General features: G+C 34.1%; 1 protein-coding gene and 1 long non-coding RNA gene across 2 annotated transcripts in view; both read right to left on the reverse strand.

Annotated features, from left to right (window-relative positions):
* LOC118149139 (uncharacterized) overlaps positions 1-20,903 on the reverse strand; it is a 429,176-nt gene that overhangs the window by 245,325 nt on the left and 162,948 nt on the right. The gene's annotated exons all lie outside the window — the stretch shown is intronic.
* LOC144580104 (uncharacterized) overlaps positions 306-20,903 on the reverse strand; it is a 34,988-nt gene continuing 14,390 nt past the window's right edge. Inside the window, exons 2-3 of the long non-coding RNA XR_013529035.1 lie at positions 10,313-10,361; positions 306-857 (exon numbers count right to left, since the gene is read on the reverse strand). This is a non-coding gene — a long non-coding RNA (uncharacterized LOC144580104). The remainder of the gene's footprint in view (positions 858-10,312; positions 10,362-20,903) is intronic.

Raw genomic sequence — 20,903 nt, forward strand, 5'->3', positions numbered from 1 at the left:
GGGGTGGGGAACAGCCAAGAACCTGAAATGCCCAGTTACAACATTATTTAAAAGAGCAAATATTTTTTGGTCTGGTATAATGACTTAGCATTCCGGGATCAGGTCCTTTGGTATATGTAGCAGGTATGTGTAGCAATAAATAACAGAGACAATTGAATTAGGCAGAATTCACATCTGAGCCCCAGGTTCACCTCATTTAAACACTCTGAGCCTGTTTTCTTGTATATAAAATCTGGATAACTAAGTCTGACACACAGTATTGTAGTGATATTATAATATTGAGACTATTTAAATTTTAATAAAAGCTATATTTCGTTATTTTAGGTAAATTAACATGTTAAATTATTTTAATACATGAATATAATATTTATTAATAGCAGTAATTCTACATTAAGACCACATTGATGTTACGTATTTAGCCTGAGTTTCTGTTGTATAGTAATAAAAAACCTTGAAAGCTAGGTTTATTACTTTCCTTTGTAACCGGAATATTTATTTTATAGACATATATGACTTGCTAAATATTAGCCCATCAGAAAGTGGAAGACTTGAAATAATTATACTTCTCAAAGAAGGGATTACATGGATAGTCCACTAAGAAGTAATTTTGCGGGAATGAGCCATATTTATTTATTGTTTTGAAATAATATTTGAAGCTCTATTAGATGATTACTGTTTCATACTTTTTCCTCTTACTTAGAATCACATTTTCCCAGTAAACATCAAACAAATCCAGTATTTTATTGCAAAGAAATCTGTTTGTCATTTTGACAGCTGTGGGACGTCTCTGATTTAATGAAAGCTCTTATTTACCACTTCTCCCTGCAGCACACATCTGTTGATTCTGGTTCTTTCATCTAGAAATACGGGGGAAAAAAAGGAAAGAAAATCCATTTATTCATTCTACAAAAATTGTTGAAGTACTTCTTATGGCCTTCAAATAGTTACTGCTGCTTTCTGCAGGCACATTTCTTGAACTGAAGGATAAAACAATATTACCAAGGCTCACAAATGGTCCTAAAAATAATTGGTGATTCTGAGACAGAAGATGTACTTGTGACAAAGAAAAATCCTTAAGAAATAAAATTAAGACCAAACAGAAAAAAGGCTAGTGATATATTCTTTAAATAGTGGATAGTTTTTTCCTAGGTTCTTAGAGGATAAACACTAAAAATTGGCCACATAAGTAGAGCATCAATATAAGCACCTGAGATTTTATTGTATATATCAATGTGCAATAATCAATATATGCAATAAAATGATTAAAGGACAAAACCTGTATAAAACATTGAGATTATCTGTCATATAGAAAATATTTAAAATACTTTTAATATGTATATATATATGGTTGAGTTTTTGGTAAAATGCATCTAGTTATTATACTATCATGTTGGTGCAGTGTTTCTCAATAATCCTTTCATCACAACACCACCCTCAGTTTTAGAATTTTTCTAATTATTTTTATGTAAGTGCTAATATTGACTCAATTACACATGACTGGGTCCATCATCACATCTGTTTCCAGAGTGGGGAAAAAAAAAACAGAAAGATGCTCTTTGGTAGAATACTACTTTCAGAAGATTCTATCTGAATATAGGAAATAAAACTAGATCAATCTGGAAAGGATAGCTTGTCATTATTGTAGAAAATGTATTTCTCTGTAAATAGGATAAGTGGAAAATATTAACAAAATAATTACTATAGTTGAAAACCATACAAATATATTTATATTATTCACTCTAATGCTTTTCTTTTTTATAAATTCTCAGATAGTTAAAAAAAAATCTGTGACTATGTCATTACAGTTAAAAAGCAGTCATCAATCTTACTCTTTCCAATATATGTATAAACAAATAAAGCTGACTTCTTTCTTTTTCCTAAGAAAAAAGATGTTTACATAGCCTAATTCTTAGAAGAATAGAGTTATAGTATAAATAAATAATTTAGTTCTGAGTCTAATAAATCAATAGCTAATTTTTTCCTGTTACATATCTGTTCCCTTAGGTCATGAAAGCACTTCTATTTGCCTTTCTAAGCAGGTAAATCAAATAGATATTTTGATGTTAGAGAGAATTCTATAAAAATCTCTTCTATGAACTGTATGATTACAGGGCTTTGGGGGTTGTACAAATTAACATGTATATATTTATACATTTAATAAAGCATCACACAGTTAAATTTAAAATAAAAGGAAAACAGGTAAATACAAAATTGATTTGAATTTATTCTGTCTTTAGCAGGTAGCAGCTTTAGTTCTCTAAATGCAGTTCAAATATTTAGGGTTTAATAGATTAGTGAACTCAACTATACTAATACATGCCTTGCAACTGTGCACAAGTTCATGGGATTATGGGTTAAAAGTCATCAACAAACTAGTCGGCTTGGCCATGCTCCTCTTTTCTTTATTTACAACGACTATTTTTATTTGAATACAAACATAGACACCTTTAATTTGGAAGTTATATTTTATACTTTTTAATTTAAAATTTTTCCTTTTGAGGGACAGTGGAGGTCATGTGGATTGATTACCTTATTAGACAATCATTAGTTAAACTGTCAAACTGCCTTTGTTAATGAGGAATAAGAGGGTTGCAACTCGACGTTGAACTTTGCTTAGAGGGACGTCTTTCTCATTTTCTCATTGGGGAAAAACGTACTTAAGTTAAATCATTTGATTCAGACTGAACAGAATTTCAACATAAATCTCATTACGTCTTAGCTATGTAATCCAAGGAAAATTAATTATTTAAAACTTAAGATCTGTATTTGCAAAATGGGTATAGTAATAATCCTATGTCGGGATTTATGTGAAAACTACACGAAAAAAGCCTAAGACTAAATAACGTATTAAGCTTTTGTGAAATAACCTATTTGTCATAGTCGTTCTCAATTTTTAATTTTTGTAGGTATTTATATTTGTGGGGTGCATGTGATGTTTTGACACAGATATGGAATGTGAAATGATCACATCGTGAAGAATGGGGTATACATCCACTCAATCATTCATCATTGTGTTATAAACAATTCAGTTACACTATTTTAGTTATTTTAAATTTTTAAATTGTTTTATTCTTAGGTATTTGAGCTAACCAAGACATTAGATTCTCTCCCTAGATTAATGAAGATCATTTGAGTAAATAAATAAAATAAAGTAACAAAACAATTGCTGGAGTTGGGAAAAACACTTTCTGGACAAAAGCAGTACAAGGAGCATCCATTCATTAGTCACTAAAACCTTGTTTCCTATCTTCACTGGTTCCTTGTATTATGTATGTATAATGTGCATATATGCACACACAGATACATACGTGTTTATAGGCATATATACACACACATATATACATACTTCGTGATATCAACATTTTTCAATATATTTATTTTTTGCTTACTTTTTCAGAGACAGTTTTTAGGCCATAATCCATGATCATGTACAATAACTACAAATCAATTATTTAACGTATGTATTTTAATTTAATTTGTATTTCATTGTTATCAAATTTTTTATGTTTTAACCAGCTTTTCACTCATAAAACTGAAGTGATATCTGAGTCACATAGATTTTTCCATATTTGAATAGTTTGTACACACATCTATGAACATATTATTTCTGTAATATTAATTATGATGAAGTGACTTAAAAAACTATGCATGTAAAATATAGCTAAAAGATAAATAGTTATAGATAATCAGAAGTCCTGAAAAAATTTAGGTAACATTATAGGAAAGTAAGAATCACTATGATGTTTTCAAAAAGAAAATACTTTGAAGAGAAAGTAATTTATTATTTTTTGTAGGACAGTCTGGTGTTGCAAAATGATGAATAGGAAGTTATTGCTTCAGTTAAGCTTAATGTTGATGATAAAGAAGGAGAAAGGAAGAAGTAAATGGAAAATCTTTAGCTGAAAAGAAAATACGAAAAACATGCTCTCAGTACCAATAAGATTAGATGTGAAAAGCATTCAGACCTTGAGTATTGCTTATAATTATAATCATATTTATGTCACTTTTAAATATTTTATTTATATTTCACAAAAGTAGTCAATGGAATATTATATATATGAGCAAAAATCATGTAAACTTTTGTAAATGTTTTATAAAAATATAGTCTTTACTTTGGCTAACCAAGATACCATAATTACTACCATAATTCATCATATTCCCAAACTAGTATCTAAAAGTGTGTGTCTATTTAATATACACATATATGCATATATATTTAAATGTCATAATTAAGAACAAAGATCTATTATACCCATGGAGAGCTGAAATTGCCTTGTTAAATAATAGGCTTTTTAGGCACACAAGTTTCTACATATTATAAAAATGGCTATGTTTTTCTCTTACTCAAATACTATTTCCAACAGTAGCTCATGTTGTCCACATGCACTGTGAAGAATTTTAATTCTGATTCATACCACCTTTCACATTTGCTTTCTGTCAGAAAAATACATGTTCTGTCATCATAAATTCTACCCTGCAAACCTTTTTCTTCACTGCATTCTCCCTACTCAGAACCATGCTACTCATCCCTTGACAGGATGCAAAATGTAATGGTCATAAAAGTAAAGTCAGCTAACTTTCACTCCTGACAATTTGTCAAAAGGCACATTAAAAAATAATTGGAGAGAAACTGCACAGATTTTTTAAATGTATTGAGTCATTTTTCTCCAGTGCCTGACTGGTCAGCTTGTAAGATACCATTCTCTCCATTATTAGCAGGCCAAGACTACTACTCTAATAATGAAAAAAATTGCACTGTATTGCACTCATCTTGCTCTTGGGGTTTGTTGCCATAGACTTCTGATTTATCTGGAAAGTCAACAAGTAAAACGGTCCTTTAGTACACAACTAATTTCTGTTTCCAATTTTACCCTTCATTTAAATGTACGTATTTCCCAGGACTACTGGTAATATCATAAACACCACCTGAAGTAGAATTAATAAACCCATAATATGTTTCTTTCTATATTTTCATTATCAATGTCTTACTAACATTTTAAAGCCTTCAACTGTTATATATGTTCTAAGCTTAGTCTATCATAAATCAGCATTTTAAGCATAACAGATAGTAGTGACATTGTTATATAGTCACATATATCTCATGGGAGCCTATAACAAGATAAAGCAAATGGTATAAATTGATAAACTCTATAAAGAGGTAAACCATATTCTTTGGAATTTCCAATGAGAAAAGCAAAAAATGCATTATAAAACTGGGAATCTAGGAATAAAATGCAGCAAAAAAGAGCAGGATGTATGAATTTCAGTTGATGTGTTAGTTAAAATCATGCAATCAGAATGATATGCTTTCCTTTATTCTTAAAGAATTTTAAAATAGGGATTCTTCCTGTATTATAATTATGAAACTTGATGATATATGAATTACTGATAATCAACAAGATTTTAATCAACAAGATTATTAATATTTCACAGAGTTTCTGTAGCTACTAAATAGTATTTAACTATAGCAATAATTACCACAGTTATGTTAACTGTTACCATACTTATGACATATGCGATTTTTAAAGGTAGGAAGTAGAAAAGTCTTTCACAGTACTTCAAGAAGCTACTTCATTAAGATATAAAAATATGGCTTCTGAAAATGTGTCATATATTTCTGAATGAAACTACGGAAATATTGTTTAATATTGAGTTTTCACAAAATTGAGTTTTCACAGACAATTTTGGGAAAAAGTATGGAGTTTAAAAATAAGTCTAATGCTATGTATCTTTAATAAATATATATCTTCATTTATAGTAATAATATTTCTGATAAATATAATTCCCTTTTACCTTTTCTGATTAATCTTTCTCCTTGGATTCCCTTAGTAAATTAAATCTTCGCGTTTTAAAAAATGTGTTTTGGAAGGTCAATTTGCTTTTTCCTTGTAATTTCTGGGAAAAAAGATTCTCAACTGAAAGGATTATTAAGTGGATAAAAGGTTTTTATTAAGAAGAAGTATAGACAACTATCAAGAAGATTCCCTTTCTTTTCTATCTTCAAATCAAAGTTAATTTTATGAAGCAGTAAGAGGAAAAATTTCAAAATTTGTAGAAGCAAGCATCTGCCAGAAGTGTTTCAACAAAGTCACTTTATTTACTTTTACAATTTTAATTTTTAATTTTTGTGGGTACATAGTAGGTGTATATATTTATGGGACAAATAATCAGCTATGAAATGAGTGCTTTAATACTAATTTAATGCTATTATGCAGAAAATAAAAAAGCATTATCACATGACAAATGAAATGTACTGCCCAGCGTACATCAGACAGGATTATCTAACTTTTCTTGACATTGCACTTTTTTTGTTTGTCACTGTATTAACTGTTTATACATGACTCAGTTTTATTTGGTGTACTGCAGAGGCGTAAAACTTAGATTAAAAAAATACATTGAAAAAATGAACTTTAAAAATTAGTCTACATAAGAAGAAAATAATAATAGAATTTATGTAAGTTCTCCTTGAAAAATACAAGTCTACAACCCAATTGACCTACTTTTGGCCATTACCACAATCATGTACAATAACTAAAAAGCAATGATTTAATGTATGTATTTTAATTCAATTTATATTTCTCTTACTTGTATCCAATGTACTAGGTTTTATTTATCTTTTGACTCATAAAACCGAGGTGATAACATCTGAGTCACATAGATTTTTTCATATTTTGTATAGTTTATACACACATCTATAAACATTATTTCTGTAATATTATTTATGATGAAAAGACAAACTATGCATGTAAAATGTGGTAACATATTTATTATATCTTTAGATTTTAATTATTTGAATAGATACAAGTCAGATTATACAGCTACAATTCTCTACTTAACAATTGTTGATAGGTTAGAAAATGTAAAAAATAAACTATCAATGATAAAGATGAGTTAAAATATGTTAGTTCTATAATATATCAAATATATCAGCACTATTTCTGTTTGTCTTTTTTCTTTCAAAAGAAATGCTTTTACACTGTAAGATGTTTAAAATTATAGTAGGGTTTATTGAACAGTTTATTTTAAAAGATGGGTTTTCGGGAGGCAGAGGTTGCAGTGAGCTGAGATTGCACTACTGCACTCCAGCCTGGCACCTGGCGACAGAGCCAACCTCTGTCTCAAAAAAAAAAAAAAAAAAAGATAGGTTTTAAACTTTTATTCTTGTATCTCAGAAGTCAAGTTAGTGATATAACAATATTGCAAAACAGTATCAGCTGTAATATGACATTTCAGAAAAACGTCTTCCATGTTATATAAATAACAGACATGTTCTCTAAATATTTTAGACACCTCTTTATGAAATTGTATACACATTAGATATTAGCATCTAATGCTGTTTTTAATGGCATTATGTTATAATTTAATGTTATAAAAATCAGTCTGAATTTTTTTCATTTTTAGCTTGAGAAATATAACAAAAGCAAATCTTAGGAGAGTGTCAGAATGGAATAGTTTGATTGAGAAAGTCACACTGGATGTATAAATTGAATGAAATCTCTTCCTTGAACCCATGGTACATCACAGTTGTAGTGTTGATGGTTTGAATTCTCTTTCTGACACTCATTGATCTCTTGTGCCCATCACTGTGGAGTAATAGTTACTCAAAGAAATCTCATGGCAGTTCTCAAAGACAGGAAAGGGTACATTTTCATCATATATTCCTTCATTACATAATACATTAGATATTCTATAGTAATTATATTTTATCTTTATAGACGACTAAATATTAAGGTGAATACTTTTACAACTTGAATATAATCATTGATTTTTTGCCTTATGTCTCTATTATTACTCTACTATATTAAATCAAGAAAGTGTGTGTCATGTACCAAAATGAATAAAATGCAAACCTTAAAATTATGTAATGTTACCTAATATCATATATTCTTAATATAATTGAATTTCCCTGAATATTAACATATGCTTAAGAGTATTTGGTGAAATACTGGACCATATTATATGAAAGTCTATATTTTGTATCCTGAGACTTTGCTGAAGTTGCTTATCAGCTTAAGGAGATTTCGGGCTGAGAGGATGGGGTCTTCTAAATATACAATCATGTCCTCTGCAAATAGAAACAATCTGACTTCCTCTTTTTATAATTGAATACCTTTTATTTCTTTTTCTTGCCTGATTTCTCTGGCTAGAACTTCCACTACTATTGAATAGGAGTGGTGAGAGAGGGCACCCTTGTCTAGTACCAGTTTTCAAAGGGAATGCTTCCAGTTTTTGCCCATTCAGTATGATATAGGCTGTGGGTTTGTCATAAATAGCTTTTATTATTTTGAGATACAATCCATGCATACATCGTTTATTGAGGGTTTTTAGCAAAAAGGGCTGTTGAATTTTACTGAAGGCCTTCTCTGCATCTATCGAAATCAATGTGCAAAAATCACAAGCATTTCTATACACCAATAACAGATAAACAGAGAGCCAAATCATGAGGGAACTCCCATTCTCAATTGCTACAAAGAGAATAAAATACCTAGGAATACAACTAACAAAGGACCTGAAGGACCTCTTCAAGGAGAACTACAAACCACTGCTCCAGAAAGTAAGAGAGGACACAAACAGATAGAGAAACATTCCATGCTCATGGTTAGGAAGAATTAATATTATGAAATGGCCATACTGCCCAAAGTAATTTATAGATTCAATGCTATCTCCATGAAGCTACCATTGACCTTCTTCACAGAACTGGAAAAAGCCACCTAAAACTTCATATGTAACCAAAAAAGAGCTGGCAGAGCCAAGCCAATCCTAAGAAAAAAAAAAAAAAAAAAAAACAAACAAACCTGGAAGCATCATGCTACCTGACTTCAAACTATACTACAAGGCTACAGTAATCAAAACAGCATGGTACTGGTACCAAAACAGAGATATAGACCAATGGAACAAAACAGAGGCCTCAGAAGCAATGCCACACATCTACAACCATCTGTTATTTGACAAACCTGACAAAAACAAGCAATGGGGAAAGAATTCCCTGTTTAATTAGTGGTGTTGGGAAGACTGGCTAATATGTGCAGAAAGCTGGACCCCTTCCTTACACCTTATACAAAAATTAACTCCAGATGGATTAAAGATTTAAACGTAAGACTTAACACCATAAAAACCCTAGAAGACAACCGAGGCCATTTAGGACATAGGCATAGGCAAGGCTTTCATGACTAAAACACCAAAGGCAATAGCAACAAAAGTCAAAATAGAAAAATGGGATCTAATTAAACTTAAGAGCATCTGTACAGCAAAGGAAACAATCATTAGAGTGAACCAGCAACCAACAAAATGGAAACAATTTTTGCAAGCTATCCATCTGACAAAGGGCTAAATGCAGGATCTACAAAGAACTAAAACTAAAACTAGAAAAAAAAAAGCCCATCAAAAATTGGGCAAAGGATATGAACAGATACTTCTCAAAAGAAGACATTTATGTGGCCAAAAAACACATGAATAAAAGCTCATCATCACTGGTCATTAGAGAAATGCAAATCAAAACCACATTGAGACACCATCTCACACCAGTTAGAATGGCGATTATTAAAAAATATGGAGACAACAGATATTGGAGAGGATGTGGAGAAATAGGAACACTTTTACATTGTTGGTGGGAGTGTAAATTAGTTCAACTACTATGGAAGACAGTGTGGAAATTCCTCAAGAATCTAGAAATAGAAATACCGTTTGTCCCAGCAATCCCATTACTGGGTATATTCCCAAAGTATTATAAATCATTCTATTATACAGATACATGCACACATATGTTCACTGGGGCACTGTGTACAATAGCAAAGACCTAGAACCAATACAAATGCCCATCAACAATAGATTGGTTTAAAAAAATGTGGCACATATACACCATGGAATACTATGCAGCCATAAAAAGGATGAGTTCATGTCCTTTGCAGGGACATGGATTTATCTGGAAACCATCATTCTCAGCAAACTGATACAGAAACAGAAAACCAAACACCACATGTTGTTATTCATAAGTGGGTGTTGAACAATGAGAACACAAGAACACAGGAGGGGAACATCATACACTGGGGTCTGTTGGGGGTTGGGAGACTAGGAGAGAGATAGCAGGGGGTGGGCGAATTGGGGAGGGATGACATTAGGAGAAATACCTAATGGAGGTGACAGGGGGATGTAGGCAGCAAACCACCAGGGTATGTATGTATCTATTCAACAATCTTGCAAAATCTGCACGTGTACCCCAGAACTTAAAGTTAAAAAAAAGTCTATATTTGTTTTCTGTTTTATCAAACCACTATGTCAAAGCGTATATAGTTTAAAGTTAGAATATACTCACTCATTTTGCTTCATATTCATGAGAAGAATTTTTAAATATTTTTCCATTTCTAAACAAATGTAATGACAGGCTTTATGTTAGGTGCTTATGTGTAGCTGTTCTCCTACAACTTAGTACTAGAAATTACTTCATCTAATTTCTTATAGCTAGATACATAATTTGGATCAGTTTCATAAGTAGTTACATATTACATTAATCTTCAAAATATTTAGTTACATGAATTATGATGCACATTAAAAGATAGATTTGCCTACGACAGCTTTCCCCTTTCACATAACTTAAAAATCTTGCAGAAAGACCATTCACTAGGAAAAAAATATATAATTCATTTGCCACCAATAATGGTAGAAAAAGAAAGCTTATTCTGAGCACATAGAAGTTCCATATTACCTGGCATTTCAAAAATACTTTCGGTAAGCATTCCAATATTAAAATATTCCCTATTAAAGCAAACCATTGTTTACTTGTATATCTATAAATTGCTTTGTATTTTATTATGAAAACTATAGAAAATTGAAAAGAGACAAAATAGTTTGCAACTCCCTGTATTAATACAACCTTCACTTCTATCTCTCTACATGAAGTTCCACACTAATTTCTTACATCATAACTCTGTAAATTTTGTTTCTGTTTACATATTCATTTATTTACTGTGATTTATTGAGCATTTTCTTGCTTTGTTATGCTTTCAGAATTCTTATATTTGCAAAATATCTTTTTATTGTGTTAGTATTTAAACATATTTTCTCTGGAAATGGGATCTGTATTAGTTTGTTTTCACACTGCTGATAAACACGTACCCGAAACTCAGAAATTTACAAAAAAAAAAATGTGCAAGCTCAAAACCTTGGCATAAGGTGCAAGCCCCAAGTCTTGGAAGCTTCCACGTGGTGTTGAGCCTGTGAGCACACAGAAGTCACGAATTGGGTTAGGGAACCTCTGCCTAGATTTCAGAAGTTGTATGGAAATGCCTGGATGCCCAGGCAGAAGTTTGCTTCAGGAGAGGGGCTTTCATGGAGAACCTTTCATGTTGGGGCAGTGTGGAAGGAAACTGTGGGCTTGGAGCCCCCACACAGAGTCCCTAATGGGGCACTGCCTAGTGGAGCTGTGAGAGCCACCATCCTTCAGACACCAAAATGGTAGATCTACTGACAGCTTGCAGCTTTTTTCTAGAAAAGCCACAGATACTCAATGCCAGCCCATGGAAGCAGCTGGGAGGGAGGCTGGACCCTCAAAGCCACAGTGTCAGAGCTGCCCAAGACCGTGGAAACCCGCCTCTTGCATCACTGTGACCTGAAGTCATAGATTATTTTGGAACTTTAAATTTTGACTGCCCTGCTGGATTTCAGACCTGCATATGGTTTGTAAACCCTTTGTTTTGGCCAATTTCCCCCATTTGGAATGGCTGCATTTACCCAATACCTGTACTCCCATTGTATCTAGGAAGTAAGTAGCTTGCTTTTGATTTTGCAGGCTGATAGAAAGAAGGGACTTGCCTTGTTTCAAATGAGACTTTGGACTTTTGGGTGAATGCTCAAACGAGTTAAGACTTTGGGGACTGTTGGGAAGGCATGAATGGTTTTGAAATGTGAGGACATGAGATTTGGAGGGGCCAGGGGTGTAATGATATGGTTTGGCTATGTACCCACCATGTCTTATCTTAAACTATACTTCCATTAATTCCCACATGTTGTGGGAGAGGACCCAGTGGGAGATAATTTGAATCATAGGGGCAGTTTCCTTCCTACTGTTCTCATGAGAGTAAGTCTCCCAAGATCTGATGGTTTTGTCAGGGGTTTCTGCTTTTGCATCTTCCTCAGTTTTTCCTGCCGCCACCATGTGTAAGCTCCTTTTGCCTCCCGCTATGATTCTGAGGCCTCCCCAGCCATGTGGAACTCTAAGCACAATTAAACTTCTTTTTCTTCCCAATCTTGGTATGTCTTTATCAGCAGCATGAAAACAAACTAATACTGTTAAGATTCTCAATCTTGTCTGTATATTATTAGCTTTTCAAATAATCTGTATCCTTAAAGAATCTGTCTCAACTTCCAAGGTAATTCTTATCATCACTGATTTTGAAAACCATTGGAATTTTAAACTACACTCCTTGGTTGAGTGGCTATCTATCCATTCACTAAGTTAAAGGTCTGTAGACATAACTTGCCATTTTTTAAAATAAATCTAAATCAAGACAGTGCAGTGAGCAGAAGGAAGTAGAAAAGCCCTGTGATATAGTTAGATCTAGAGATTGAATCAGATTTTGGTTCACTTTTCCAGCAAGAACACTTCATAGGTGATGCCATGTATTTTCTTATTGCTGTTGTTTTAATGTGAAAAAAACACTTTTCAAGTTAGCAATTAGTGATGACCAGTACCTAGATCTACCATTCTGTTGTTCCAAATTGTACTTTTTTTACTCCAAAATTATTTCCTCATTTATTAGCAAAAACAGTCAAAACAAAAAATTCATGTAATCTAATATATAACTTTTTAGTGTACATTACATATTTTTTAGAGTATATAAAATACTTGCTTTTTAAAATGTTATTGAATGCTTTTCAAAATAATGAATTTATTTACTAGTATTCTCCAAGGGAGATCAATAAGAATTTGCTTTTTAATTTTTGTAAATTTACTTTTGATATACTAAAAAATTCATTAATTTAAACACAGTTGATGTCTCTCAGTTCATATTACTTATTTTCCTTATTGTTCCATTTTGACCAGTGGAAACTTCACCTTTACTCTAACACTGAACATATTTTTCTTCACAGCGATAGTAGTCTTTTATAGTTTCCTTTCACTTTGCTACAATAATATCCCTTAGTCTTCTTTTGAGTTTTTTCCTCCTCCCTTCTAGAATTAGTGTTTAAATCAACAAATGCCTTTAGTGGTAAAATGTATTTAGAGGCTTTGATACAAGCTACTCATTCTACTGCTAGTCTACTCTTTTCTTGTTTCTAGATCTTTCTAATGAAAAAACCCAAAATCATATTATATGTATATGTATGTTACCATAACATTTGATCAGTTTCAATGGTATGTAAAATTTAAATAGAAATGTAGGGATTTTGTTTATTTTTGCTTAAATTGTTTATCCTATATTTGCATCTATTCAATCATAAGGTGAAAATCTGTTTTTTTATTGACACAATAATGATGGATTATTCATTTCATCCTACTGGTACAAATATATAAAAATTTCAAAAGAAATTGTTACTAATACTAATGACTTATAACAGATTTTAGTTTTAGGATTTAATCATTGCAGTGATTAAGTTCTGCAATATGTATTATGTTCATTTGTAATTCCTTATAATTACATATTTAATGCTGCACAATTTATAAAGAGAATGTTAAAACATAATATTAAACATATTTTTGGTTATGTTCATGCAACATTAAATATTTAGGAAAGCATATGCAATTTGTAAAATAGAATATCATAATTCTTGAGTTATATCTTGACTAGTGTTACTCGGCAATTACACTGCCTGAGATTTTTTAAATTCACCAAATACAAGTCTTTACAGTGGTTGTTTTTGTTAGAAGGGAAATGCATAATTAATTATTATTAACTTACAGCAAAAGCAATAATAGGACAGTTTATCTTCAAATTTTAACAAAGCTTGAGAAATAGTTTTCTTACAGATACAACTTTCTAGGAAAATGCAAAAGTCAAAACTATTCCACAACTGTTAGTTACTCTTTTCTTGTTTCTTTGGACCTTAAAATTGGTATATATAAAAAAGAAAAAGAGTATAATGAAATTTCTCTTTTTTACTTGTCCTTCACTTATATCTTCATCCATTTACCATCTAATCTGACTAAAATTCAATTAACTTTTTAAAAATAAAAAATTAGTTTGCTTTGAAAATAACAACAACAACAACAACAAAACCTCATTGCCTAAAAATCAAGTAACAACACTATTTTGTTAATATCTCATGGTATTAACACTGGTCTGTTACCACAGCATGTGAGACTTAGGCGTTTTACTCTTTCCGTGTATGAAATCCAATGAAGAATATTAGCAGTTTTGTTATCGTCTCACTTACCATTTAATATGCCTAAACTTAAGTATCTCAACATTTTGACAATACGAATAATGTTGTTAATGAAATAGTTAATTAAATGCTCAAGTCTCTCATGTAAATACAAGCAGCAGCAGCATATACAACGTAATGCATTTTTATAGGAGCAGTTGTCCACATAAATCATCTTCTGACTTCCTCACGTTTTATTCAGATAAACTAGTTTTGTTTTATATTCAGCTCATTCACAACCACACATTTCAATATTTTGGAATCCTATTTGTGAAAGAATCTAAAACTCAGTGCATGTTTGTAATTCTGTAATTGATTTATGTTTTACACTAAATAGAGCAAGTGCCAGCAAGCACATTATTAACCAACCCTCTTCCTGCATTTCCATTACATTTTCTAGTAAATTGTCCATCAAGTATGTTAACAACAGAAAACAGGAAGTTGATGTGGCAGTCTGTAATGTTGGGAAAAGAGAAAAATGTAAAACTGTAATTTTTTCCTGCTCAGAATATACTTTAATGATATGCTATTTTGAGAGTGATTCTTAATTGCTCCCTCAGTAATCATTCTTCCCTTTTTTTACACCAACAAAATGTTTAGCTGAGCACCTATCTAGAATAAGTACTACACTTCCATTCTTTATGATATATAGTTTGAAATTACCTCTTATAAATGAGTATGGAATCATATCATTATTTTGTGGGGTTTCCAGGTTGGAACACAACCACAGTGAAATTAGAGGTCCGGGAGAAGATCGTGCTCTCTAAGAAGCATTTCACCTAGCAAGAGTGAGTCTGTTGTGCTGTGTGTGTCCCTTACCTACTTGCAGAAGCAAGGTAATGGAATTCCACAGAATCCAGGAACGACTCAGGGAGGATTTAAGATGCTTTTTGGTTCAAGTTCTAGCATAGCTGGCCAGTCTGCCCTGACCCAAAGGTGATAGAAGATCTCCAATCAAAGGTTCAATAGCTCAGCAAGAAGCCAACTACCTTGGAGCTGTTTGCTCCTTGGAGAATGAAGAACTTCCCCTGACAGAGTCCAAGGAATTCTAGACCTGCCTGAGCCAACCACCCAGAGGCAATCTCAAGCCTTTTTAGGTCTCGCTAGATATTGTAGACTTTGGATCTGCAATCACAGCTTAAGGACTCAGCCTTTTTACAAGGCTTTAAAAGGTCATTTTGACGGTGAGCCTTTAATTTGGGGTCCAAATCAAATACAAATCTTTCAACAGCTAACAACTCTACTATCCCAGGCCCCAGCCTTAGGAATTCCCAAGGTCAATCAGCCTTTTCAGCTTCACATATCAGAAAAGCAAGGAACTGCTCTTGAGGCACTCACTCAAGAACTAAGACTCCTCAAAAGATCTGTTGGACACCTATGAAAGAGGCTGGACCCAGTGCCCCAAGGATGGCCTAGCTGTCTAAGGGCTATTGTGGCTTTAGCCCTCCTTTTCACAGGTTTCACCCAGCTCCAGATGGTTGGTACCACAAAGATTCTTCAATTCACCTGTCTTAGTCCTGCTAATGGAAAGTTATCAAGTCTCCTCAGGAAGCCAGCAGCATGGGGATAGATGCCTTGTTTCAAATGATTATGCCAATCTCCTTGAAAAAGGAGTACACCGTGTTGTCAGCAGGGTAATTTCCTCGTTCCCTGTAGGTATAACCAACATTCCCCATGGAAACAAAACACCTTCTTTAGTTCTATTCAAACACATGGATCCTACCCTGTGGAAGACCGGCAAATAGATTTTACTATGGTACCTCCATTCCAAGGACATAAATATACCCTAACGTTTGTGGATACCTTTACCGGCTGGGTGGAGGCCTTCCCTGTATGAACAGAGAGGGCCTTGGAGGTTACTAAAAAACTTCTATCGGAGATTACTCTCAGGTTTGGCCTTTCCTTGTTCCTTCAGAGTGACAGCATACCTGCTTTTCTTCCCTGTGTTGTCCGACACATCTCCAAAGCTTGGAGATTAGATACCACCTCCATTTTGCTGGGAGGCCTCAATCCTCAGGAAAGTGGAGAAAGCCAATCAGTTCTTTTAAAATACCCCAAGAAACAGAACTAAGGAAACTTCCCAAGATTGGAAGGAAGCTCTTCCCATAGCCCTCCGTAGAGTCAGGATGGCTCCAAAGGCCACTCTCAACCTTAGCCACTGTGAGATGCTTTATGGCAGACCATTCCTGCAAGGACATCAACCTGTTAAGATTGATGCTTCCTCCCTTGTCACATATGTCACTTCCTTTGAACAATTTCAGCAGGCCTGCTCCTAATATTTATGCCAAGGAACTTTAGCACTTACCAACACCTGGAAGTATGGTTCTCCTGCCTCCCAATTCCAGGGTATGCTTGGAAAGGACCATACCCTGTTTTGCTTTCTTCTCCCACAACTGTTAAAGTGCCAGAGATTGCCATCTGGATCCATCACTCCAGTGTGAAACCATGGATGGCTGCCAAAACTGATGATGCCTCCACAGGCAAATACACTTGTGAGCCTTTAGAGGAACTTAAGCTTCTATGCAACAGACAGCCAAAAGATAAGTAATGACCTCTGGGTTTCCCTGGTGCCTTTTGCATGCTAGCTCTGAGCGGATTGCTATGGTTATTTTCATATATTTGCAATTCAATTGCCTCCTCTCAAGTGGGTGGAATCATTTTTTAAATGCTAAAATGGCTGTTTTAAAACCAGTAACCATATTTTTGCTCTCTTAACTGTATTAACCCTTACAATTACTCCTACTAACATCTTTTCCCTACAGCCATATTTATCTACCATACAAGAAGTTTTAAATAGACTGCAAAACCTCACAAAAATTGCTGGGCTGTCACTAACACCTCCCCTAGTGAAGTTTAGTAGCCATTTCCATTCCTGTTTCTGAATGGAGTCAGTTAGAAACCTTTCCAGCCCCCCACTTAGTTTGACCCACAGGATGGGCTATCAATCCCAAGGTCAAGTCCACAGTCAGTCACATACTCCTTAATAGTCTACCAACAAACCCGTTACAGGTCCCTCCAAGGACCTGTATTCTCATCCGCGATGCTCACTAGCCAAACACGTTTTTTGTCTCGTATATTCATGGACGCCGGGCCATCGCTTGGATCTTTTCCTAATATTTCTAAGGCTTGCAATCATACCTCTGTCCTATCCTCCACCCAATTATAGGTCAACATAATCATTGAAAAAAAAAATACAGATATACTTATTATTCTGAATCTGCATTCTATTTTATTCATTACCCAAGGCCCCTAACATAACCAACTGGAGAGAAACAAGCCAGCTCCTTTGGTGCCACTATTTACCCCAAACCCTAACCGGAATGTCCCTTTAAACAGCACAACTTCTAGTTTCAGCCATAGAAATCCGAGCAAAATGATAATTGCGAAAATCTCAGCTACCTAATATCTCATTTTATTGCCTGGGATCCCACCATTCCTTCCTTTTGTTGGGGCTCCGAAGGCCTCCTTCATTCCCTCAAGTACTGCCTGTTTCCCACCATCACCTCACATGCCCTTGGCTTCCATTTATGAGAGTATTGAAGCTGACTCACACTGCAGGGGAAAACTCTACTTTAATACCACTGTTGACATCTGTCTTAACCTGGCAAATCACATTTGCTTTTTTGTGGAGACAGGCCATATCTCTGCTTACCTGCCCACTGGACAGAAACCTGTACCCTAGTTTACCCGAACCCACTCTCATCAACAATAGCATTCCCTCCCTATACATTCTCAATCGCTAGAGTCAAAAGGGAAATTTTAACAGCACTGACTGCAGCCTGGCGCGGTGGCTCACGCCTGTAATCCCAGCACTTTGGGAGGCTGAGGCGGGTGGATCATGAAGTCAAGAAATCGAGACCATCCTGGTCAACATGGTGAAACTCCGTCTCTACTAAAAATACAAAAAAAAAAAAAAAAAAAAAAAAATTAGCTGGGCATGGTGGCACGTGCCTGTAATCCCAGCTACTCAGGAGGCTGTGGCAGGAGAATTGCCCGAACCCAGGAGGCGGAGGTTGCGTGAGCCGAGATCTCCCCGCCTGGGTAACAAGAGTGAAACTCCGTCTCAAAAAAAAAAAAAAAAAAAAAAACAAGAAAAACAAAAAAACCAGCACTGACTGCAAGTGGCATTCTGGTTGGTATTGGCACAGGAGCTGGAGGCCTCCTCAACTCCAGTTTTACTGCCCCAAAACTCTCCTTAGAAATTATTCAATGAATCGTTTATCTAGCTGACCAAATCAATGCCATTCAAGAACAAATCACTGCATCAGCAGGAATATTCTTACAAAACCAATGAGCATTAGATTCACTCATGACCAATCAAGAGGGGACTTGTGTAATGCTTAATGAAGACAGCTGCTTTTTTGGCAACCAAGCAGGTAAAGTACAAACCAACTTAAAAAACATAATAGACATGCTCAACACGTTTGTGGAAGAAGGAGTTCTGGGAAGATTTGACTGATGAAACTTTAACATCTGGTCCTCATTTTCCTAGTTATAGTAATCTTTTTACTTCTTGTAGGTTTTAGGGCATACTTATACAATTTATGAATTTGTTTTGTTTCTTCCTGTCTAGAATCCACGAAACTCCAAATAATCCTACAAGGTTACCATGAAGTTCCATCCATGTCTGATGGCCCTTGGATCATCATCACTCTCCTCTGCCCAACCTCCCAGCAGAAAGCAAGCAAGAGGAGGGACACTGTCAAATGGCTGCCCACTTGTCAGGCTGAAGTAGCCAGAGTAGTCATCAACCATATGCACAAAGAATTGGGTCTCTTTTCTCTTAAGGGGGAAATATTAGGTAGTTAGACAGATGTTAGCAGCTGAGAGGGAGCACAAGGGTTGCCACTAAGACAGGCCCTGCACAATGTAAGTTTAGCCCCAGACCACCCTAATTCTACCCTAATGGATGGAGGTTGTGGTAACATCTCTGGCCAGCACATCCTGGAGAATGAAAATTTGCAGGGAAGATGAAAATCCACTAAAGTGCCACTAGTCCAGCCCTTCTAGGCTGTAACCCCAGGTAACCCCATCCTTATTATACAGTCATTATAATAAAATTTACATGCAGCTTTTGCCCCCTGAATAGGCTTTTCTTAATGAATTACAAGCAAAAACATGCACAGTTTAACTTGAGTTATAAAATCATAAACTTCCAGTAAAATGACTTCATTCTGTCACTAAACACAGTGCAAGCCTCAACTCCTCTCCACAAAACCCATAAAAGCACCCTGAGTTTTACAAAGAGGGGCTGATTTAACTTCTCAAAAATCATCCTGCTCTCCACCTGAGAGTTTATTACTGTGCTTTAGTAAACTTTGTTTTGAGCTTGCATTTTGGTGTTAGTTTGTAGTTCTTTGCTCACTTTCAAAAGAACTGAGATTGCCAGTCCAGAGCTCTGCCTCTTAATCTCCTTGGTTAAAGGATCCATTTCAATGCAGGACTTCTAGCAACAAAATTACTAGAAAAATGCATTACATATATAAAAAAATTGAACCTTATTTTTTACTTCACACCGTGTAACAAAAACTAACATGAGAAGAATGATGGAGCTAAATATAAATGTAAGTATTATAAAGCTTTCAGAAGAAAACAGAAAACAGTATCTTCCAAAACTTGCGGTAGCCAACTAAATTGGACCCAGAAAGCAAAAAATATAGAAAGCATAAATTAGATTCCATAAACATTAAAATATTACATTCATCAAAGTATACTTTTAACAAAAGGCACAGGCAAAACACATACGTGGAAATATATGTATTCCATATGTATCTATTAACACATGATCTTCAACTTGCAGCCTTCAGAAGTCTAAGAAGTAAATTTATGGTTTTCTTAAGTCACCAGACAGTGGTATTTTGTCATAGCCAACTATAAATATGTTTATCTCTATACATAGAGATAACCCCCTCTTTATATATATGTTTATATAGGAGTATACATATATATATATATATATTTCTATACATGCTTTCTAGATATAAAGACATCTATATCTAGATTACTTTATATATATATATATATATATATACATGTTTTTGAAAGCATATAAATTTATTTAGATATCCTAGAAATAAAAAAAGACAACCCCAATAAAATGGAATAAGCACCCACAAACAAATTTGATAAGAATACACAACAAGAAATCTTCAAATGTTGCTAACACTGGCATAAAGTAGAAAAGTGACTTCAGAAACAAAATTGGCATTCAGTGCCTTATGTACTTTAAGCAGAATAAGTCTATGACATAGCAATTCTGCTCCTAAGTATGTACACAGGAGAAATGAAAACAGAAATCCAAAGGCACGCAGAAGTACATTTAAAGCATTTTTTATATAGTAGACTTAAATTGAAAACTACCTTAATGTTGAGTCACCAAAAGAGGGTAATCAAATTGTGATATATTTATACAATGTAATACTTACTCAAGTGTAATAATAAATAAATACATTTCTGATTCACGAAGCAACATAGATGAATATCCTGATTATTATGAGGAATGAAAGAAGCAAATACAAATGAGTATATGCTGTGGAATTCCATTC

This window comes from Callithrix jacchus, chromosome 18 (assembly GCF_049354715.1).
Source record: "Callithrix jacchus isolate 240 chromosome 18, calJac240_pri, whole genome shotgun sequence".
In the NCBI taxonomy this organism is placed as follows: Eukaryota; Metazoa; Chordata; class Mammalia; order Primates; family Cebidae; genus Callithrix; species Callithrix jacchus.